The sequence below is a fragment of the Schistocerca nitens genome, chromosome 5, assembly GCF_023898315.1.
Source record: "Schistocerca nitens isolate TAMUIC-IGC-003100 chromosome 5, iqSchNite1.1, whole genome shotgun sequence".
Classification (NCBI taxonomy): Eukaryota; Metazoa; Arthropoda; class Insecta; order Orthoptera; family Acrididae; genus Schistocerca; species Schistocerca nitens.
The window spans coordinates 763,459,066-763,467,720 of NC_064618.1; positions in this window are offsets into that span (position 1 = coordinate 763,459,066).

Consider the following 8,655-nt stretch of genomic DNA (forward strand, 5'->3'; position numbering starts at 1 on the left):
GTTATTTGTATCATTTCCATCAGACAATTGCCATCCAGAGCTGGATAAAACCCTCCTCTAAACTTTTCCATGAATTGCAGTCTTCAGCTTCGTCCGAGTTGGTCATGTATGTTTTGTGATGCTGTCTAGCTATCTTCCATTAGATTCGTAGCGTTCAAGAACGCTTGAGGTATTTAAATCGTGAACGTTAATACACCAAGTGCTAGTTACAAAAACTGCCTTTTCCTTCAGTTCGCAACAATTTTTCCCATACCAAATTTACTTTCAATTACACCATATAGTCTGACTCAATATTGTAACATTTGCATGTTGAAAGTAAACTTTTGTGACGACAGAAAAAGCGCGTTCCATTCAGTGAGTTAGCACAGATTGTTCGTACTACGCCGCGGTTTTAAAAGCCACACAAAAAGCGCTCATCCCCGGATACTGGTAGCGCTTCAGTCTCGTCCACGTTCGCTCTCTCCAAGCCCTCGCTGTTCCAAACATTCGCTCATAGCGTAGTCGTCAGCAAGTAGAACTTGCTATATTCATACCGTTATTCCGAGTCAACCTGAGCCCTGAACACAACGCAGAGGCCAACAACGCTCAAAGGCGACTGACGAGTTCATAGAAGAAGCCGAGTAAACACAGACATGAATGAAATGAAAAATAAAAAGTTTGTTACTGGAATATTACTTAAAGAAATTAGTAATTACTGTTGCCGAGCGGTTTTAGATGCTTCAGACTGGAACCGCGCTACCGCTACAGTCGCAGGTTCGAATCCTGCCTCGGGCATGGATGTGTGTGATGTCACTGGTTAGTTAGGTTTAAGTAGTTCTAAGTTCTAGGGGACTGATGACCTCAGATGTTAAGTCCCACTGTGTTCACAGCCATTTGAACCATCAAGCCACGACAGTGAGAGAATTAATCAAGTGGGATGTATTTGTGTCAGTTAAGTCTAAAAAAAAAAAAAAAGTTGTTCAAATGGCTCTGAGCACTATGGGACTTGACATCTGAGGTCATCAGTCCCCTAGAACTTAGAACTACTTAAACCTAACTAAACTAAGGACATCACGCACATCCATGCCCGAGGCAGGATTCGAACCTGCGACCGTATCGGTCTCGCGGTTCCAGACTGTAGCGCCTAGAACCGCTCGGCCACCCCGACAGGCACAGTAGAGTCTATTGTTGCCAGTTATACTGGTCACAGTTCTGGCTAATCGAAAAACTCACTTACTTGTGACATTTTGAAGCACATTTTCCGGTGAGATGATACCGGCCAGATTCTTATCTGCTTTGATATAGTTCTCACTAAACTTTCCAGAAGAAAGTATGTATGCAGTTATGCTGGTCACAGTTCTAGTTGCCGAAAATTTAGCGTAGATGTGACGTCTTCACAGCACTGATTTCGGTGAGGTGATGCCGTACATTTCGATACCAGCTCTAATATCGTCCTCCACTAAGTTTTCTGGAAGAAAGTTTATAATGGGCAGAGTCTGTTGATTACAGTCTCTTAACGAGATAAAATTACTGGTTACATTTTTTCTGGCTGCTGTATTCCAATAAACACAGTAGTTTACGTAAAAGCAATTCTGAACCATCGCTACAGCTTTAAGATCAGTTAGTAAAATGTTCTTCCAGTACATTTTTGAAGCTACATGGATCGTTGTTGTAGCCTATCCCCGATGTTATTCAATCTGTATATTGAGCAAGCAGTAAAGGAAACAAAAGAAAAATTCCGAGTAGGAGTTAAAATCCATGGAGAGGAAATAAAAACTTTGAGGTTCGCCGATGACATTGTAATTCTGTCAGAGACAGCAAGGACCTGGAAGAGCAGCTGAACGGAATGGATAGTGTCTTGAAAGGAGGATAAAAGATGAACATCAACAAAAGCAAAACGAGGCTAATGGCATGTAGTCGAATTAAATCGGGAGATGCTGAAGGAATTAGATTAGGAAATGAGACGCTTAAAGTAGTAAATGAGTTTTGCTATTTGGGGAGCAAAATAACTGATGGTGGTCGAAGTAGAGAGGATATAAAATGTAGACTGGCAATGGCAAGGAAAGCTTTTCTGAAGAAGAGAAATTTGTTAACATCGAGTATAGATTTGTCATGAAGTCGTTTCTGTAAGTATTTGTATGGAGTGTAGCTATGTATGGAAGTGAAACATGGACGATAAATAGTTTATACATGAAGAGAACACAAGCTTTCGAAATGTGGTGCTACAGAAGAATGCTGAAGGTTAGATGGGTAGATCACATAGCTAATGAGGTAGTGCAAAGAATTGGGGAGGAGAGAGATTTATGGCACAACTTGACTAGATGAAGGGATCGCTTGGTAGGACATATTCTGAGGCATTAACGGATCACCAATTTAGTATTGGAGGGCAGGGTGGAGCGTAAAAATCATAGAGGGAGACCAAGAGATGAACACGCTAAACAGACTCGGAAGGATGTAGGTTGCAGTAGTACTGGGAGATGAAGCAGCTTGCACAGGATAGAGTAGCATGGAGAGCTGCATCAAACCAGTCTCTGGACTGAAGACCACAACAACAACACGGATCGTTCCACAAAACGGAGGCAATCCCTTCCTTTGTTAAGTGCAAATTTTACCACCTTTACTTTCGAGACTAGCACCCTTATAATCCACGCAGCCAGGTCGTGATTTGCAGAATCAGCCCGAATTTCCGGTTGGAGTCTCTAAAACGGTGGCGGGAGCATCGCCTACAACGGCAGCGTGAAGTGGAGGCGGGTGCTGCGTCCTTCTCATTCGGACCGCTTATCAGCTTTGCAGTCGACTGCTTGTAGTGTAAAATACATCCGTTTACAACGTTAACGTCGACTGCTGATGTCACAAGAAAAATTGCACTGTGTTGGTGAGATAACAAAGGTCATGTGATACCTCCTAATATCGTGTCGGACCTCCTTTTGCCGAGCATAGCGCAGCAGCTCAACGTGACATGGAATCATCATGTCGTTGGACGCACCCTGCAGAAAAATTGATTCATGCTGCCTCTACAGCCACCAGTAGCTGCGAAAATGTGTCCGGTGCAAGAATTTGTGCACAAACGGACCTCACGATTATGTCCCATACATATTCGATGGGATTCATGTCGAGCAATCTGGGTGGCCAAAACATTACCTAGAATTGTTCACATTGTTCCCAAATCAGTCGTGAACAGCTGTTCCCAGTGACATGGCGCACGGCCGTCCACAAAAATTCCAGCGTTGTTTGGGAACATGATGTCCGTTAACAGCTGCAAATGATCTCCAAGTAGCCGAACATAACCATTTCCAGTCAATGTTCGGTTCAGTTGAACCACAGTACCCAGCGTATTCCAGGTAAACACAGCCCACACCATTATAGAGCTACCACCAGCTTGCACAGTGCCTTGTTCACAACCTGGTCCCATGGCTTCGTGAGATCTGCACTACATTCGAACCCTACCATCGGCTCCCACCAACTGAAATCAGGACTGGTCCTAACAGTTCACTGTTTTCCAATAGTCTAGGGTCCAACCGTTATGGTCACGAACCCAGGAGAGGCGCTGCAGGCGATGTCGTGCTTTTAGCAAAGGCACTCGCGTCGGTCATCTGTTTCCATAGCCCATCAACGCCAGATTTCGCCGCACTGTTCTAAATGACACCTTCGTCGTATGTCCCCCATTTGCATCTCTGATTATTTCACGGAGTGTTGCTTGTCTGTCAGCACTGACAACTCTTCACAAACGTCGATGCTCTCGGTCGTTAAGTGGAGGCCGTCGTCCACTGCGTTGCCCGTGGTGAATATAGTGCTTGAAATTTGGTACTCTCGATGCACCCCCGACACTGTGGATTTCGGTATACTGAAATCCCTAACGATATCCGACTCGAAAGTCCCATGCGTCTTGCTCCAACTACCATTCGTCCTGCGGCCATAATCACGTCGGAAACCTGTTCACATGAATCATCTGAGTATAAATGACAGCTCCGCCATCGCACAGCCCTTTTACACCTCGTGCATGCAATACTACCGCCATCTGTATATGTGCTTTTCGCTATCCTATGACTTATGTTAGTTCATTGTATATTGGTGATGTAATTTATGTTACAAGATGACAACAGTAACAAAGTCATGATTTTATTGTCTGAGGTCATTGATTTTATTTTCGCCAAATACAAAAAATGCTTTAAAAAAAATGGTTCAAATGGCTCTGAGCACTATGGGACTAAACATCTGTGGTCATCAGTCCCCTAGAACTTAGAACTACTTAAACCTAACTAACCTAAGGATATCACACACATCCATGCCCGAGGCAGGATTCGAACCTGCGACCGTAGCAGTCGCGCGGTTCTGGACTGAGCGCCTAGAACCGCTAGACCACCGCGGCCGGTAAATGCTTTTAAGAACCTGAGGATGGTCTGTTGGCTAAAGTGGTTGTTACATAGCGAATTTTATCAGCAGCTCGACGTGGCACTCATGACATTTTTCTAGTATTAGTTTTTAAGTTATTCAACATACAATATTTGTAGCCACCTGTGAAATTTTGAAAACTAGTATACAGTATGATGTTTTCCACCGTGTACAAACTCTAGAATCGATCGATGAGAGGATACGGAACAAAGAAAAGGGTATAATGAACTTATGTCTGGAAATGCATGGTTTCAATTATTCAATCATACTTTGTTAGAGAGACTGCGGTCTAATGCGCGCTGTATCACGCAGCCGCAGTTACGGTATGCATGGTTTTGTCCTAGAGAGTGATACTGTTTCTCATACATCATGCTCTGATGCCCTCTCCTGCCATAGTAATTGGTAATGTTGTGTCCGATTCACTTCTCTTGCTTACTCACGCCGTAGTAGATGTGATACAGCATTGAACATAACTGTTCCGTATTCGACGTGAGCTTGCCGACATGGTGTTTACTTACGGAAAGGCAAATGGTAACAATAATCACAGCATTCAGTATTTGGTGTTGGCAACAGTGTGTCGCCGTTTGTCTGAGACAGGTTCGTTTCAGGAAGCAGGACGTACCCGAAATGTTCGGAGACCAGACTTGGAGGGAAATGTGATTAACACTGAGGAAGGCGATCGCTGTGTCGGTACCAAGCAGTTGGCTCGCCAGTACAGGGTAAGCCAGACGACCATGTGAAACATTCTCCATGACAATTTTTACTGTCCTTATCACTTACGACCTGTATAGGGCTTACTAGCGACAGACTTTCCACACCGGGATCAGTTTCGTCACTGGTTTCTTCTTCAGGCAACCACGATTCCGGGATTTGAGTCATCCATCCTACTCACAGATGAGGCCAATTCCTTCCACGTCGCCTAACACACCGGAACTATGGGCATTTCTTGGAGGTGACTTGGCCTCCCGTGATGCAAGAAGTGTCATTGATGATTCTGAGAGCTATGTGGCTGCTACATGATGATGTTCCAGCCCACTTCGTCGTTAACCTCCAGACCCATCTCAATAGTGTCTTCCCTGGTTGATGTATCGGACAAGGGGATCCAGTTGCATGGCCTGCTCGTTCGCCGGATCTCAACCCTTGAGATTTTTGGTTATGGGGTCATCTCAGAGGTATCGTGTATTCAGAGCCCATTCCAGATATGGAGACTCTGGAGCAGTGTATTCATGCTCCCTTTGACACTGTTCAGATGTAGCCTGGCCGATGTGAACCTGCGAGACAGAACATGCTATGGCACATGGAAACCATTTTCAGCACTCACTGTAACTGTGGCTGCGTATTACACTGCAGCCTCTGTAACAAAGTATGATTGAATAAATGGTCTCTAGCATGGAAACCATGCGTTTCCGCACATAAGTTTATTAGACTTTTTTGTTCCGTATTCTCTCATCGATCAATTCCTGGAGTTTTTATACGGTAGAAAAAAATTACCCTGTTAAGGCTGTGAGGATTTTAACCAATTGTGTCTATAGATTGCACTGCATGAGCTCTATGAGAATACAACAACATTATTTTTGTACGTATAGTATATCGTAAATTGGAAGCCGGAATGTGCATTCCGAGACATAAAAACGCCATTTTTACGTCAAATAATTTGTATGCTGACAAAAGTACCAGCAGTATGATTATGTTCACTAAGATATCTTTCTATAATTACACATATTTCACTACGTTTGTAGCTTATTATTACGAAATTAGATTACAGAGACTACCGCACTGTAAAAACTGCAAGTATTTAGAAAACTAAGAGAGCCACCCAAATTCTGAGGACACCGCTGAAAAGCTGCAAAATCCAGTTCTACACAAATATGCCATATGTATTCTAGATGTAGTAGAAATACGTGTTTGAAAATTTGCATGACATCAGGCAAGTCTAAGAGCAGCTACCATCTTGGCAACGAACAGTTTGGTCTGAGAAGTAAAACAGCTCGCACCTATGCTCCGATGCGGGGCGTGTCGCGTGTCGGTCGCAATTTTAAAATGTTAGAAATATTGTAGAGGACTATCCCACTGACTTTTAATAATTTCGCTCTACAGCATAAAATTAATTTGTTTCATCAGAACATTTGGTGGTTGAAAAAAAATGAGCATCTTGTAAGCTGAAGTGATAGATATTCTGTGCCTCTGTGAACACCACGTAACGTTGATAATGGAAGCAGGACTGAAGAAAAATCGACACTTTTATAGGATTTGTCGATCTGCAAAAAGCATTCGACAATGTAAAATGGTGCAAGATGTTCGAAATTCTGAGAAAAATACGCGTGAGGTATAGAGAAAGTGGGGTAATGTACAATTTGTACAAGAGCCAAGACGAAACAATAAGAGTGGAAGACCCCGAACAGTGCTCGAATAGAGAAGGGTGAAAGACAGGGAAGTAGTCTTTCATCCTTACTGTTCAATCTAAACATCGAAAACGCAATGGATGAAATATCAGAAAGGTTCAAGAGTGGAATTACAGTTCAAGGTGAAAGGACATTAATGATAACATTGGCTGATGACATTGCTATCCTCAGTAAAAGTGAAGAAAAATTGTAGGATCTACTGAATGGAATGAACAGTCTAATGAGAACAGAATGTGGACTGAGAGTAAATCGAAGAAAGATGGAGGTAATGAGAAGTAGCAAAAATGAGAACAGCGAGAAACTTGAGATCAGGCTTGATGATCACGAAGTGGATGAGTTAAGGAATTCTGCTACCTAGGCAACAAACTAATCCATGACGGACGGAGCAGGGAGGACACTAAAAGCAACTAGCACTGGCAGAAAAGGGCATTCCTGACCTAGAGAAGTCTACTAGTATCAAATGTAGGCCTTAATTTCGAGGAAGACGTTGCTGTGAATGTACGTTTGGAGCACAGCATTGTATGATAGTGGAACATGGACTGCTAGGGAACTGGAACAGAAGAGAATCGATGCATTTGAGTTGTGGTGCTGCAGAAGGATATTGAAAATTAGGTGGACTGGTAAGGATGTACAATTCTTCCCAGAATCGGCGAGGAAACGAATATATGGAAAACACTGAGAAGAAGAAGGGACAGGATGGTAGGACGTCTGTTACGACACCGAGGCATATCTCCGACGATACTGGAAGGAGCTGTAGAGGGTAAAAACTGTAGAGGAAGACATAGATAGGAATACATCCAGCAAATAATTGGGAACGTAGGTTGCAATTCCTTCTCTGACATGAAGAGGTTGACACAGGAGAGGAATTTCTGGAGGGCCAAATCAAACCATTCAGAAAACTAATGAACAAAAAAACATTCTTCCTAAAAAAAACTAATAAGACAGACTTAATCGATTATCATCTGATTTCTTCCCTAGCATCATTTTCCAATATGTTCGAAAATGTAATGTATGTATGAGAAGACTCAAGTGGAAACTATTTATGTAGCAAGTACAGTTTATATTCCAGAACGACTGCTCGACTCAGAATGCACCCAGTCATCAAGTAGTACAAGCCTTAAATAGTAAAATATCGTCAGCTGGTATTTTTGTGATCTTTCCAAGGCGTTTGATTATGAAGACCATGTTACTCTCTTAGAAAAACTTAAGTTCTCTGGAACTGATGTCTTTACACACACCTGGTCTGAATTATACATAACAAACAGTACGCAAAAGATAGTGATGAACAACTCGAATAATGTTGGAAGGATAGAAAATTTATGTGATTGTGGAGAAATCACAAAGGGTTTCCCACAGGGTTCAATTTTGGGGCCACTCTTATTCCTTAATATGTAAATAACCTTTCACTTGAAATTCAGCAGGTGAACTGGTACTTTTTGCAAGACAGTATAATCGTTATAATAAACGCCATCAGAGAGAAAGCAATAGAAGAGATGATAAATAATATTTAAAAAGAATTATGAAGTTCTATAGGCAAGATATTTGTCTAATGAGAATCAGCAGCTGATATCTAAGATAATTCTCATTTATTGTTCAGTCTCGGTCGCACATCTTTAATTAGAGGACATGTTTCGATCACATGGGACTGTCTTCAGATCTTAGTATTTGCGTCAGCAACCCATCTTGTCTATTGAGGACTTCATATCAAATTACTATCCCCTGATATGAGGTCCTGAATAGACAAGACGTATGCTAACGCAAGTAATTAGATCTGAATACGATCCCAGGTGATCTAAACATGTGCTCTAATCAAAAATGTGCAACTCGGACTGAGCGATAAATGGGAATTATGTTATAAAGTGGTTCTCACAAAATGGACTCG